We start from the raw sequence: 16,560 nt of genomic DNA, 5'->3' as shown, positions 1-16,560 counted from the left end.
CTCTGTAACTCTGCCTTTCAAATAAGTAAATAAATCTTAAAAAAAATAAAAGAAAGACTAAGGTTGTCTTTAAAGAAGAAAAAGAAGAAGAGGAGGAGGAGGAGGCGGAGGGAGAAGAAAGCAAGCAAGTAGGCATGCAAATCTCCAGGAACCTTGTTAATATCGTAGGTTCCAAACCCACGTTCTGTGGACAGGAGCACAAGGCCATTCTAGGAAAGTAGAAATTAGAATCTTAACTGGCATGTTCCAATTACCGTGTTTTGCTGCTTGCTTCTATTTCCTTTTATAGTCATGGGAAGGCGGAGAGTATGGAGGCTAAACACTCATGGCTCACAAAACTGTTTCAGAGACAATTATTTAGATGCTGCCTACCATGTAAGTGAAAATCTATTTGGGAATTCTATCTTGGTTTTTATACTGAGACTGCCTTTTATTTAAAACGTAAAGATCTATTCCATCTTAAAATAGCACTCTCAGAGAGGTGGGTGTTAGGATTCTGCCTTCCAGACAGAGTCACAGATGCAAATGACTGAGCGCTCGCTGGCGGTGGGGACTGCCGGGAGCCTCAGCCAACCCGAGAAGCTGAGGCTGCGCATTGAGCTTTGCTCGGCTCCGAGCTTTGTGCAGGCCCCCGTGTTCTGTAGTTGAGTCAAGAGGTGAACAGCAGCAATGGGTAAGTGCTACACATGCTGAGTTCAAATTCTGTAAGTGGTACCCGCTCTAAATGAGCTGCAGGAACTTGTCATTATTTACATTTGTTCATTGACACATCAGACATTTGTTCACCTCTTGCTAATCAGGCTACTTTCTGTGTTCTAATTGCAAATCTGGAAATTTATGTAAAAATCTGTATGACACTCTTCTTCAAGTGGTTGTGCTGCTTGCCCAGATCTCTTCTAGATTTTCCTTTTGAAGAAATATCAAAGATGCAAGGTCTAAATCACCACTTACTTAAAAATAAAAATGTTATTGAAAAATAAGTACGACTCATATTAAACATAGACTAAATTACCAAGTCATCTGCTACTCTATTAAACCTTATTGATTGGTTCAATAAATTTTTACCCTTTGAACTAACAGAGCATTGTTGCAAGTAGAGAATTCGCAATTTTCATGATTTCTTTTTGAGAACTGGGACCATTCTCTTTTTGGAGAATTGGACTATGATTATCATTCTCCCTTGAGAATCAAATACAAATAGTATAGGTCTTATTGGGAATTATTTTTATGTTCCTTTAATTCTCATAAAAGTGAGACTTTTTTTCCCAGTGCTCACTTCTTTCTTGTCCATGGTATCTCTGTTTCTAAGGAATATCAAGCTATCTTAATACAGCCTGTCCTTCATTAAGAAACACGAATCCAAAATAAAAAAACACTTTATTTCTTTAAAAAAAAGATTTATTTATTTATTTGGAAGTCAGAGTTACACCGAGTGAGTAGAAGCAGAGAGAGAGAAGTCTTTCATCTGATGGTTCACTCCCCATTTGGCTGCAACGGCCGGAGCTGTGCCAGGAGCTTCTACCAGGTCTCCCATATGGGTTACAGGGACCCAAGGACTTGGATCATCTTCCACTGCTTTCCCAGGCCACAGCAGAGAGCTGGATTGGAAGTGGAACAGCCGGGTCTCGAACTGGCACCCATATGGGATGCCAGTGCCTCAGGCCAGGGCATTAACCCGCTGCGCCACAGTGCTGGCCCCAAGACTTTATTTCAATTTTGATGTATTTATAATGGCATTTTGCCAATTTGGCAAAGCTACTAAACGTGTCAGGACATACAAATTATAAAAATATATCACATGTAAGAATTTTTGGTCTTTAATTTCTTTGATGTGTAAGATAAAATTAAAGAAAAAATAGAATATTAGATTTCACCTATTTTGCTCTTTGCATATTACTGGGGGAATAAAACACTGTTTTGTAAAACTATCATTGCAAATACCTCTCAATGGAATCCATAGTAAAGTTTCCATATAGTATCTATAGATAATTATTCAATAAGACATCTTCAAAACTTTGCAAAGCCAATTTTCACATTTCTTTTTTTTTCATTTTCAATTATCTTTATATACAGAAGATCGATTTAGTATATATTAAGTAAAGATTTCATCAGTTTGCATCCACACAGAAACACAAAGTGTAAAATACACTTTCAGTACTAGTTATAGCATTACTTCACATTGGACAACACATTAAGGACAGATCCCACATGAGAAGTAAGTACACAGTGACTCCTGTTGTTGACTTAACAACATTTTCACATTTCTTTTTAAGAGAACAAAACATTTATTTTAAAAGAAAGATATTGATAAAATTGACAGTCTTCATAACTAAAATCAAGGCTTGACATTACTTTCACTCAAAGCAAATTAGGCAGATTCTTGCTGCCAGGACCTCGCCTCCCCTTCCCAACCTCTGATCTCCTGGCCTTTCTCCTGCGCATCTGACCTCTGCTTTGCTGCCTTTTCGGCTAGGAAACCTGGCACCTACAATACCACCTTACACTTCTGGGGACTTTGCGGGAGCCAAGCTTCTCCACATCCCTAGGATAACAGGAACAAGCCTAGTTCTTCGCTTGTAACTTTTGGCAGATCTGTTGTGCATGCATGTGCACACACACACTCAGGCACACACATACAGACAAGCACACACACGTACACACACATGCAGACAGGCAAACACACACATGCAGGCAGGCAAACACGTATGTACACACATATATACACACATATGTACACACACATGCAGGCAGGGAAACACACATACACACACACAGGCTTTCCTATAGGCACTGAAATGTAAGGCACACATCCAGGCACAGTCACACAAATACAGACCCACACATGTGAGGGCACGCATAGGCACACACAAATACACTGCTAATACTGCTTAGGAAAAACACTTTGTCCATGTCCAAAACTCCACGGGAGAAATATTTTAGGGACTCTCTGACTTGAAATTCAGAATTAATGTCAATTCAGAAATAATGTAATGAATGATCACCTCTGTAGAAATACTTAGGCTAAACCCTACTTTGAGACATATTAGAGTATGTCAGTGAACACGTTGTAATTTTACACGTGTTCAACCCATTTTCCTTCACATCAGAACGCACAATGAAGGAGTCAAGATCTTAGCACTATGGTGATTATTGGTCTTTGTTCTACCTGAGAACGAGTGTAAAGATGCTTTTATGTATTTGGAGGATCTAGGATTTATATAACTTATTAAAAGACTGTTTCTTCCTTTGTGATATGTTAAAAAATCCTCTGTCTCTCTTAAAGGAAGGACATGAAGTAAATGGAGATGTTAACTCACATTCCATCAAATCACATTTCATCTCGGTTTTCAAATGTGTGACTCAGTTATGCAGCTTACCTATATCTGGTCCTATTTTGCCCACTTTTGAAATAAGAAAGAATGAAAATGTGCATGGCGGGATTGAGGTGATAAAAAACGTAGTCTGTTTGAAAGGACTTTGAAAGATGACCTGGCCCCATTTGTGTAATTTTTTGCCTGTATGCCTCAGTGATCTGTGTTAACAACTACACATCCGCCCACTAAAGAGACACAGAAGTCATGGTCTGTACTGAGCATCATTTATGAGCAAACCATGTGCTATGAAATCACAAAGGCTGGTTTTTAATTTTGGCATTCATACACCATCTCCTTACCTGAATGGAGCTTCTGGTGTATCCTGGGGAGCACTCCACATCACTCAGTGAGATGCCTGGCTGAACTTCAGGAATTTTTTACTATTTGCAAAAATGATAGCTGCCCTTGACTTTATAGGGTTATTGCTAATTGGGTTATTGTCATTTGGATAGCCGAGACCAAAAATCATCACTCAGTAGTTGCTTTTGTTACTGTTATACAGGCCCCCAAGTCTGAAGGCTGCACCCAGCTGAAGACTTTGGGGGACGACTTAGATCCCTGAGAAGGCAACCAGTGCTACATCCAAATCCGTAGTTTACTAAGATTTTCAGGGGGAGGGTGAGCAATTGCAAATAACAATGACCGTTCCTGCCGCTCGAAACTCAAGGAGGAATGTTAGCACTGCAAGACGACAAGGATGGAGTCCATGAACCTGAAATGGTGCACCTGCAGGACTCCGGAGATTAAAGGAGTTGTCCACTCCCAAACAGTTCAGAAGCCTGTGTTGTGGTGTCTACTTTACAACAACTAAAACAGAGATGAGGAGGCAATGAACACAATTTTGCGCAATAATGGCCACAAACTATGGGTTACCTACCACAAATCAAGCCCTATGGGAAATTAAGACACCTTTAAAAATATTTTACCTGTATTTTATAGATGAGAAAAGTGAGGCTGAGGTTGAAAGAATAAACTTACCAACCGAAGTATCTATTTATAAACACAGATTCATCTGACTATGAGGTTTAGATGATTTTATTTTTAAGAGAAAAGGTAAGTTATTATTGGAATATCAAAAAGAGAGTTGCTTAATGATGAAACTGCTTATTGACTTCATTTTGTTTACTGTTTCCATGGAGAGCTGAATTCCTTTCTTAGCCAACAAGATTGGGGCACTCTGCAGTCTTAGCATGTAGGATGTCTGCCATAGCATGTGGAATAGCAGATGGTTCAGGGCAGTGGTGGGCCCCCTTCTTCTACCTGGAGCCAGCTGCCCAGAGTTCAACCTCCAACAAGGCTTCCAGAAGCCAAAAGACCAAGTCAGAAGGAGAAACACAAAGCCACAGAAATTCCATGACTTTCTCACCACCTTCCCTCTTTTTCCCTCCCATCTTCCCTATGTCCTACTTCTTTGCATCCCTAATACAGCTTCAGCTCAAATGAGGGAAAATTTAAGAGGCTGCTTTTCATATGGCCCCAAAGTGGTAACCTTAAATAATAATGGTTCTCATATTCTGGACCAGAATTTCTACTTCGTCTTTAGAGAACTATAAAACAAAGCATGTGAAGAAATACCTTCAGGAATGATTACTGTGAAAATCCCCATAAGAACACTAAATATGAAATGGATATGCATGCCCAATAACTGGAATATTTGCAAGAAACTCTATTACCTTCGTACTCTGGAAAATAATTTTATACAACCATTAACACTGTTTTAAGAGTAATATCTATTGATGTGGAAAAGTATTCATGCTTACTAAAAAGAAAACTAGGAAACCGTGTGAACAAAATAATTTTAATTCTGTAAGATAGACACGCACACTGAAAGTCCAGAGTGATGACTTTTGGATGAGGAATTACAGAGAGGCGTGTCTGTGAATGCACACGCCATGTTTTGCTTGTTTTCTGCGTTCCCAGAACTAAGCATGAATGGCTTAAATATAATCTGGCAGACTCTATTAGTTTCTTTATATATTGTTGCAAATTACCCCAAATTTAGTGGCTTACAACAACACAGACTTGCTTTCTTATTTTTCTGTAAGCCAGAAGTACAGTGAGGGTCTCTCCAGGCTGAAGTCCAGATTTCTGCAGAGCCACGTTCCCTCCTGGAGTCTCCAAAAGAGAGTCTGCTTTTTTGTCTTTCCTGACTTCTAGAGGTCACCACTCCTTGGACTGTGGCCACGTAGACATGTATTACCTTTGAATATTATGCTATTCATAGTTGCAACTGATTCTACCCAATGCTTTTGTAATTTCTACTTTCCATGGTTTTCTTTTGATTTTTTAAAATTTGGCCTCCTTTGCTAATTGATGTCAAATGACAGAATTAATTCTCATTTTCCCTCTCCCAGTTCTATTAATTTAGTAGTTACAATAAAATTTTAGCATACTTTTCTTTTTCTAGCAATGTCTGACATTAGTTCCTCTCTCCTCTTCTACAAGAACTTAGTTTGCTTTAATTTTCCTCCAAACCCACTCTACCATCTCTGTGTTGTTTCCAATGTAATTATAACTATTTCTTAACACAAACAACTGTCAACACAATCATCATTGTTTATTACTCAGATGATCTAACAATGCTTATTCATGATTTCACTGCCCACTATTGATTCTTACATCTGGTTATTTTTTCCTCATGAGGAGCTTTGTTTATGCTTTGTTGAAGCATACTCTGTGTTATTTTTTACATGAGAGACTGTGAGTAGTAAACTATCTTATCCCTGGGAGATCAGAAAATATTTTCATTTCGCCATAGAATTCCAGATTTCTAGTATTTTCCTTAGCACAAGGAATATATTCTTTGACATCCTTTATTGCAATAAGATAGTCAGCATTGCTTATTTCTGACAAGAAATGAAGAGTTAAAACGATTGCAGTAGTTGTCCTTGGTAGATAATCTGCCCCTTTCCCATAACATATCCTACACTGTGCCTCTACCCCTAGAACATTGTAGCTCCACAATGATGACTTAGCAGACATTGTGATGTTTTTAAAATATTCTCCAACTTATTCCCATCTGTATCAGCAGCAAGCTTTAGAAGATGACTGTCTCCCTAACGTCTTCTAAACACGATTACTGTGTGCAAGTAAATGTCAAGTACCATGCCAAAATGCAGATTTCCTCCAAACCCTATTGAACACCAATACATTCTTTTTTTTAACTTTTATTTAATAAATATACATTTCCAAAGTACAGCTTTTGGATTACAGTGGCTTTACCCCCCATAACTCCCCCCCCCCACCCACAACCCTCTCATCTCCCGCTCCCTCTCCCATTCCATTCACATCAAAATTCATTTTCAATTATCTTTATATACAGGAGATCAATTTAGTATATATTAGGTAAAGATTTCAACAGTTTGTACCCACACAGAAACACTAAGTGTAAAGTACTGTTTGAGTACTAGTTATAGCATTAATTCACATTGGACAACACATTAAGGACAGAGGTCCTACATGGGGAGTAAGTGCACAGTGACTCTTGTTGTTGACTTAACAACTGACACTCTTGTTTATGGTGTCAGTAATCACCCTAGGCTCTTGTCATGAGTTGCCCAGGCCATGGAAGCCTTTTAAGTTCACCAACTCCAATCTTATTTAGACAAGGTCATAGTCAAAGTGGAAGTTCTCTCCTCCCTTCAGAGAAAGGTACCTCCTTCTTTGATGGCTCAATCTTTCCACTGGGATCTCACTCACAGAGATCTTTCATTCAGGTTCTTTTTTTTTTTCTTTTTTCTTTCTTTCTTTTTTTTTTTCCAGAGTGTCTTGGCTTTCCATGCCTGAAATACTCTCATGGGCTCTTCAGCCAGATCCGAATGCCTCAAGGGCTGATTCTGAGGCCAGAGTGCTGCTTAGGACATCTGCCATTCTATGAGTCAGCTGTGTATCCTGCTTCCCTTGTTGGATTGTTCTCTCCTTTTTAATTCTATCAGTTAGTATTAGCAGACACTAGTCTTGTTTATGTGATCCCTTTGACTCTTAATCCTATCATTATGATCAACTGTGAACTGAAATTGATCACTTGGACTAGTGAGATGGCATTGGTACATGCCACCTTGATGGGATTGAATTGGAATCCCCTGGTGGGTTTCTAACTCCACCATTTGGGGCAAGTCCAATAGAGCATACCCAAATTGTACCTCTCCTCCCTCTCTTATTCCCACTCTTTTATTTAATAGGGATCACTTTTCAGTTAAATCTCAATACCTAAGAATGATTGTGTGTTAATTAAAGCGTTCAACCAGTATTATTAAGTAGAACAAAAATACATTATGGTTTCTTTTTTTTTTTTTTTGACAGGCAGAGTGGACAGTGAGAGAGAGAGACAGAGAGAAAGGTCTTCCTTTTGCCGTTGGTTCACCCTCCAATGGCCGCCGCGGTAGCGCGCTGCGTCCGGCGCACCGCGCTGTTCCGATGGCAGGAGCCAGGTGCTTATCCTGGTCTCCCCTGGGGTGCAGAGCCCAAACACTTGGGCCATCCTCCACTGCACTCCCTGGCCACAGCAGAGAGCTGGCCTGGAAGAGGGGCAACCGGGACAGGATCGGTGCCCCGACCGGGACTAGAACCCGGTGTGCCGGCGCCGCAAGGCGGAGGATTAGCCTGTTGAGCCACGGCGCCGGCCAACATTATGGTTTCTTAAATGCTCAGTGCTTGATACAGTTTTTCTGCTTGAATGCTCATGACTGTCTCCAATCCTTTTTTTTTTTTTTTTTTTTTTTTGACAGGCAGAGTGGACAATGAGAGAGAGAGAGAGACAGAGAGAAAGGTCTTCCTTTGTTGTTGGTTCACCCTCCAATGGCCGCCGCGGCTAGCGCACTGCACTAATCTGAAGGCAGGAGCCAGGTGCTTCTCCTGGTCTCCCATGGGGTGCAGGGTCCAAGCACTTGGGCCATCCTCCATTGCACTCCTGGGCCATAGCAGAGAGCTGGCCTGGAAGAGGGGCAACTGGGACAGAATCTGGCGCCCCAACCGGGACTAGAACCCGGGCTGCCTGCACCGCAAGGCGGAGGATTAGCCTGTTGAGCCGCGGCACCGGCGAAAAGCTTGGGCTTATTATCGTGGTAAGTATCATCATTTCCTGTTTCTTCCATTTTCTTCACTATCTTTAATATCGTGTATCATTTTTGTGTATTTTCCATCTATTCATCTCTCTGATTTGTGTTTTAGGTCCAGCTTATTTTACTACTGATCTGCTAGTATTTTTTTTTATTTTTAAATATTTATGCGGTGGGTGCCGGCGCTGTGGCGCAGTGGGTTACTGGCCTAAAGCGCCGGCATCTTATATGGGCGCCAGTTCGAGACCTGGCTGCTCCACTTCCTGTCCAGCTGTCTGCTATGGCCTGGGAAAGCAGTAGAAGATGGCCCAAGTGCTTGGGCCCCTGCTCCCATGTGGGAGACCCGGAAGAAGCTCCTGACTCCTGGCTTCCAATCGGCACAGCTCTGGCCATTGCAGCCATCTAGTGAGTGAACCATCGGATGGAAGACCTCTCTCTCTCTCTCTCTGCCTCTACTCACTCTGTGTAACTCTTTCAAATAAATAAATAAATCTTTAAAAATTATATTTAAAAAAATATTTATTTTATTCATTTGAAAGACAGAGTTACAGAGAGAGGTAGAGACAGAAAGAGAGAAGCAGACATTTTCCATCTGCTGGTTCACTCCCCAAATGGCCACAATGGCCAGAGCTGAGCCAGTCTGAAGCCGGGAGCCAGGAGCTTCTTCCGGGTCTCCCACACAGGTGCAGGGGCCCAAGCACTTGGGCCATTCTCCACGGTTTTTTCAGGGAGTTGGATTAGAAGTGGAGTAGCCAGAACTCAAACAGATGCCCATTTGGAGTGTCAGCACTGGAGGTCAGGATTTTAACCCCCTGTACCACAGTGACAGCCCTAGCTACTAGTATTTTTAAAGTCAAATAATTGTCCTGAATTTCAAAGATTTCCACTTGATTCATTCTCATTGTTGCTTCTCCCTGCCAGTTTGAGGGCATGTCCCTTATCAATTGAATATTTATATGCACTTGGAGTATCTTTTTTGTATTTCTCAATTGTCTTTTTTTCTACATTCATAGTGTTTCTGTTCATTTGTCGTTCCTGGCTATGAAATTCTTCAGCTGCATTGCCATTCTAGTGAAGCACCATCTTGTGCAAATATTTTCTCCCATGCTAGTGAGTCTCCTTCAGGCAATTATGATATTTTTTCAACCTACTTGGGAATATGGCCCAGAATTGATTCTGGTAGCAGCTTGGGCCTTTCAGCCCGCACAGATGGTGCATTTCCAAACTGATGTCCATTTATAAGTGTCTCTGCTTCCCCCTTCCTCCAAATGCTCATGTTTTTGGCCACAACTTCAAAAAGCTGGGCAGAGATATTTTAGCTTCTGTCAAAGGAAGAATGGAGATATCAACCAACAACTCTCCTTTAGAAGTTCTATTCTAGTTCCTTGCCAGGCCTGGGCACTCTGGAAAGAAGTTGAAACACTCATCCTGATCGCAGATACGGCTCCAGTTTCCCATGAGCCACAGACCATGCAACATGCCTTTCTACCTCTCATGCAGACGATGTCCTTTAGATTTTAAGTGTAGCTATTTCCTTTTGCCAGTTATTCATCATGATTCTCTATATACTTTATGTGCACACTGTGTGTATTTTATACTTTCTGAAAAGGTATAAAAAATGTGATTATATTTTAAGTTGTAATAAGTGAAGAGCAAAAAAGGCACAAGGCTATATATGTGTGTGTGTGTATATATATTTATACACATATATATACATAATGCACTCTAACATTTATTAGACAATTACTGTGTTGAAATATCTTCTACACATTTGGTATGAATCAATTCATTTAACTCTCTTGAAAATCCCGTGAATCTGGTCCTAATATTATGCCCATTTTGCAAAGGAGAAAATAGAGTTGCAGAGAATTGAAGTAACTTGCTCAGAGTTACAAAGTAGAAAAAGTGCAAGCGCTTCACTGCCTTCTTATTGCTGTGTTATACTGCCTTGTATTTATATTTATTATTATTTATTATACTCGTATATGCATGGAAGATGGAGACCAATATTTCTTTTTTTGAGATTTATTTTATTTATTTGAGAGATAGAGTTACAGAGAGGTGGAGACAGAAAGAGAGAGAGAGAGAGGTCTTCTGACCACTGGCTCACTCTCCAAATGGCCAAAACAGCCAGAGCTGAATCAATTGGAAGCCAGGAGCCAGAAGTTTCTTCCGAGTCTCCCGTGTGAGGCCTGAGGAGTTGTGCTATCCTCCACTGCTTGCCCAGGCGCATTAGCAGGGCGCTGGTCAGAAGTGGAGCAGCCGGGACTCAAATGTGCACCCATATGGATGTGGACGCTGCAGACCAGGGCTTTAAACCACGGCGGCAGCCCCAGTATCTTGAAAGAGATTCACAATGAGCTGTAGGAGCATAGGCTTCTAAACCTGTACTAGTTTTGTAATGATAAATAAAGAGTAATGCAATATTTTCATAAGGCTTTCTTTGCAAACAATGGCATCATGTTTTAATAATAGTTTTGGTGTCAGATAATATTAGCTGAGAGAAAGATGCAAAGGGCAAAAGTGCCTGCAAGATCAGTCTGAAGACTCACAATCGGGGAAACACAACCATTTCTCCAAGATAAGAAGAGAAGTACATGAACCTGAGGTCCATTTGACCTTCCTTACTCACGTCTAGAGCTTGCCCTACTTAAAAGCTGAAAATCAGCTTGGTGCCCCTTCTGGCCTAAGTGGTTGGTTTGGTTCACTTCTCTTAGTTAGGGTTAAGTAATCATCTTTCTACGTATCTTAAGGCTGAATCATTCAGTTTCTATGGTAATGGATACTATTCGAAATGTAGAGAAAGAGCCATCTGTGTTCTCCATTGATGCAACATTTTCAATCATTATGCTAGGTCACTCATTAACAATCCACATGAAATATCACACTTTCATGTCTCCTGTGTGATAAGAATAAAAAGGCATCTGTACACAGAATCCGTACTACAAAAAAAGCCACAAAGAAATGCACAAATATGCGTAGATGAATTTAATAAACAAAAACTTATTATATGGATGTCAAGGTATTTATGTCCCATAGCTGCCAATGCTGATGAGAGAGACCACATACATGGAGCCCCCCAATCCACCCTCAGTCCCAGTCATTCCCAGGGAGGGGGGAATTCTGGGGCTGCAGCCACGAGTTGGCAATAAAGCATTGAATCAAACCTCTTCTCAGCTTTGTGGTGGTCCCTATAATTGTGACACAGAGAGTGTGTAATTTACAAAATATGTTTTATAGGCCTAACACTGTATAGTGTACATACTTATAGTGATAAATCGTAAGTTACATTTAAATAGCCTCAACCCACATTTTTGCATTATCATCCAGCAAACTCTCCTTTTATACTCCATGACCTCTTATGCTGGCCTCCTAAAGACTTTGTGGCAAAAATATTGCATCAGAAGTTAAACTGTCTATTCTTCCAAATAGACAATGTGGTGCTTTATCTTCAGAAATACAATAATTCCAATGCAAAGGTATCTCTTCTAAATCCTCTTCATTGGCAGGAAATCTATATATTTGACAAGTATTTCCTAAGAGTTGACAAAGAAGAGCAGAATTTACTCAAATTTTCTGATATGCAAATTATACATATGTATATTAAATGTATCTTTGCTTATTAAAAGCCTGAAGCATTCCAGTGTCATGATCTTGATTTACATAATAAAACTGACACAAAGGTCCATACATTTATAGCAGGATTTTGTGATTTGCATGGAGAAAATTGTCAAAAAGAGGAAACATTTCTTTGAAAAAGCAGCAAGTGTCAGGGATCCTCTACAAGTACCTAAGGCAGTGGGTGGGAGAAGGTTTATAAGAGTCACAGATTAATAAATCATAATAACTCTCAGCATATGATGAACCCTAATTACACTTGCAATGTGGACTGCCAACAAGGCAAGAATAAAGTATTTCAAGTCATCATCTTTCAGAAGTTCCTATTACAATTTTCAAAGAGCTTCCAATCTGTCAGGTTCATCTAAGACAACTCAGAAGTTGATTTTTATGTTGCTATAAATGATTTTTACAGTTGCCATAAACTCTGAAACATAATGTCCTAGATACTATAACTGCAAGGGTCCTAATTAAGGTGCCGCACAGAGGGATTTTAAATAAAAGACAGCTTCCATGTCACTACATTTTTTTCTTTGTTTTTTTTTTTTTTCTCTAAAAAGAAATGTACTGATACATATGTACTGATAACATATTTTCAAATACCAAAGGGAAAATATGGCTTTGCTGGATTTGACATCACTGAAAAAAAAATGAATTCAAGGGTAATTATGAGGAATGTCAACATTAGTTCTAAAAATGATATCAACGAAACAGCACAGTGAGGTGTATAGAGGCATTTGAGTCACTATTTTGGTCTGTATAGTTCTTTGGCATCAATACCACAACTTTTCTAGATCATCACCCTACAAAAAGGCATTTTATGTTCTGAACATAATATGAACATCATTTAATTAAAAAGTAAAAGGAATTCATAGTGAGCTGTGTGAAGATTCAGAATGCAAGGATACCAGTAGTATAAATTTCTCCAGAAATCATGTGCTATTTTATCCCTTCAGAATATCCCAGTATGTGCCCAATCAGCCATGGCATAAATAATTGCAGTGATTTGGATTTTTGAAGAGCTCATTTTTTTTTTAAAGAAGTGTTCTTCTTTGTGTTAATTCAAATAATTTTGCTTTTGTCCAGTGCTGACAAATGGATCCATGGTAGGCTATTTGGAGCAACACAAATCAAATGTAGCCTAAGTCCTTAACATGTGCCAACTCATCACTCTACAGAAATATGCCCCTTGGCATTTGAGACCTCAACAAACACTTCTGCACTAGATAAGGAGAAATAGCTGAGTGCAGAGTGGGCAGGCACATCGTTGGTTGGAAACACATTGGTTGGAAACCTGCTGCTCTCTGTCAGGTAGGAGCCAGATACAGAAGCCACGCCAGTGTGGGCAGTTGCCCTGGCCTTGCTGGCTCACTCCAACTGCACTCGGAGCAGTTCTTCACATCTGCTGGATTCACCGATTCCTTCCACACACCTCCCTTCTCTGCCAGCGAAGTCTGTCGGCTTCCATGTGCGTTGCCACAGTCGCTGCTGGGTATGAATAGAACTGTTTCTGTGACACCCTGCAGCCCAACGGATGAATGATCTCTAGCTCAGAGACCCTGCAAGGAAAGAAAACACATCCACCCATGTTGCTGAATTCTAGTGAAAATGAGTATAGCATGCTTTACTTTTCCCTCTAGGAAGATGAGCATCGCACCGCATATTGACTCTTGTGACTTTACTCCCTATCCTTTGTCTGAAACAATTAAGACAAAGGTGGTGAGCAGTTGCCAGTACTCATTTGTATACAATGGGAATGGAGCCAGGGCTGCCCAGTACTTGTTGGAGAACAGCTAACACCCAGCAGAAGCATTTTATGGAGGAAGCAGATATGCACTCCACGGACAGGGCGGGTTCACGTGTCCAGGAATTGTGTTTAGCATTGTATGAGTCATTTAATGAAGAGGGGCGGGGTGTGGTTGGCACCGTGGCTCACTTGGCTAATCCTCCGCCTGGGGCTCCGGCACACTGGGTTCTAGTCCCGGTCGGGGCGCCGGATTCTGTCCCTGGTTGCCCCTCTTCCAGGCCAGCTCTCTGCTGTGGCCCGGGAAGGCAGTGGAGGATGGCCCAAGTGCTTGGGCCCTGCACCCGCATGGGAGACCAGGAGAAGCACCTGGCTCCTGGCTTCAGATCCATGCAGCGCGCCAGCTGTGGAAGCCACTTGGGGGGGGTGAACCAACGGAAAAAGGAAGACCTTTCTCTCTGTCTTTGTCTCTCTCTCTCTCTTTCTCTCTCTGCCCATCAAAAAAAATAAAAGGGAGGGGGGTTTGCATTCTCAGGGATGTAGCTGATTTCTTAGAATCTGTCTACCACCTTTTCCCCCCTGCTTATATGATCTGATGTTTCCTTTTGTGGCAGGGTGTATCATTCTGCATGTTGATATATTACAATGAGCATAGAATGGGGCTTAGGTTTAGGTTAGCTTTGTCCTCCTAAATGATATGAACCTGGTCTTGACACAGAATCTACTTATCTTCAGAGCAAGAAGAACCAGATTCAGGTTGATATCCTGTAGGTCTTGAGATAATAGGAACTACCTTTAGGTGTCTTGATTGCTCCTTCAGCCTCCCTGTATCAGATACATATGTAGTATGTACACCAATAGATGGAATGTAGGTAATAAAAAACCACCACTCTTGTAGAAATCAGGAAATGTAGTTTCTTGCCACAAACCTTTTGCTATTATCTTTCTAACGGAATTCAAGATAGGTCACAGAATTCCCAAGACTGAATTCTTTCATTGATAAAATTGTAAGGATTGAGTTAAAATAGTGGTCATTATTTTTCTTACTGAAACATTTCCTGATTTAACTCTGTTCATAGCCTTATCTAGTGTGCAACATCACACTAGATGCTATGAGCTGACGAAAAAAGGAAGGTAGAAACATTATGGGGTTTGCTATTTAATTATAAAATTATAAAAATATGGTTGAGGAAGGGCAAAGCCAATCACAAGCATCGTGAGATGGAAGTTTAGTGTTAGATGTTGCCTGTTGTGCACTGACTGTGTACAAGTAAGAGAGACCCATCTAAGACCAGGCTGGGATGGGCAGGGTAGGCTGAGGATGGTGTGAGCTCAGAGAAATCACTTACAGAATGAAAGCCCAAGGCTTAGCCTCAGAGAAGTGGTGTTCTTTATTGAGGCTCACAATTTCTTTACCACCATCACTTTGATGCAGTATGGAACACCAACCACAATACAAACCACTGAAATTTGGAAATTGATCTCCACAAGAGCTACTCATAAATGCCTATACATTGGTGCATGCCAGTGAATGGGGCCATCACCATGACTAGGTTGACTGGGCTGAAAGTAGGGTCTTTTTCTCGCGGTCAGCCACTTGTGGGACTCTCTCCATATAGGAGTCAGCAGTACACACACCCATGAACCAGTGTGTAGGAGCTCGGGAGACCTCGGCAAGCAATCTCTCTGTTCTCTCTATTTAAAATGTGTGCCCTCATTTTGAGCTAATCCTTTGAAATATTATGCTGTTTAGGTAAACAACTCAGAGGAGATTCTGTAATCAAAGAAGTCCAGTTACTACCAGTCAGCTGGACTTAGAATTCTGGAGGTTGTCATTCAGTAGACATCTACCCATCAGCATTGGGCTTTGGTTACTTGTCAAATGGCTGTCTTTTGATTGTGCTTCACAAGCCTTCTGCCTCACTGGGATTAGGTTGGAAGGTCCAGAAAAGTCCATGCATTAGGGGCTGGTGTTATATTCCAGTGGATTAAGCCGTAGCTTTCAACACCAGCATCCCATATGAGCACCAGTTCAAATCCCTGCTGCTCCACTTTTGATCCAGCTCCCTGCTAATGTGCCTGGGAAACCATCAGCAGATGATCTGAGTACTTGCACCTCTGTCACTTATGTGGGAGACCCAGATGGAGTCCTAGGCTTCTAGCCTTGACCTGGTCCAGCCCTGGCCATCACAGCAATTTGGGGAGTGAACCAGTGAGTGGAATCTCTTTCTCTCTCTCTCTTTCACTCTGCATTTCAAATAAGTAAATAACTGTGAATTTGATTTTGTTTCATTTTCTGTGCCCTGTTGGACCTCTGGGACCCATCTAAAGTGTCCAGCCCTCCCTCTGTGTGTTATTTGTCTTTGAGTTTTCTTCAATTCCACTCAACCTAATGAGATCCTCTTGTCCTTCCCTCTGAAGCAACTCTCCTTCTGGGAGATTTAGGTAACCCCCCACCCCACTTTTTTAACTGCACTTTTTCCTGTCTCTTTCTGAGACCAGTTCTTATGAGGGAAGGATCAAACACTGCCTCCTCATCTCATTACCATTTTTTTCTCTTCTCTAAATAATGATGGAAGACTTAGTATATACAGAGTACTTTACTAGTCACAGAAGGCATATACAAACAACTTAAAAACCAGACTCCATTCTCAAGAGGCACAAAATCTCATATGATAGGTAATGTAAATAAGAGTGGCTTGATAAATATTAGGTAGTAAATGTATTCTAATGAGTCCCTTGCAAGATCATCAACTTTCTCTAACTA

The sequence above is a fragment of the Lepus europaeus genome, chromosome 14 (genome assembly GCF_033115175.1).
Source record: "Lepus europaeus isolate LE1 chromosome 14, mLepTim1.pri, whole genome shotgun sequence".
Taxonomy (NCBI): domain Eukaryota; kingdom Metazoa; phylum Chordata; class Mammalia; order Lagomorpha; family Leporidae; genus Lepus; species Lepus europaeus.
The sequence above is the reverse complement of the archived record's forward strand: the minus strand, read 5'-3'. Positions refer to the sequence as shown.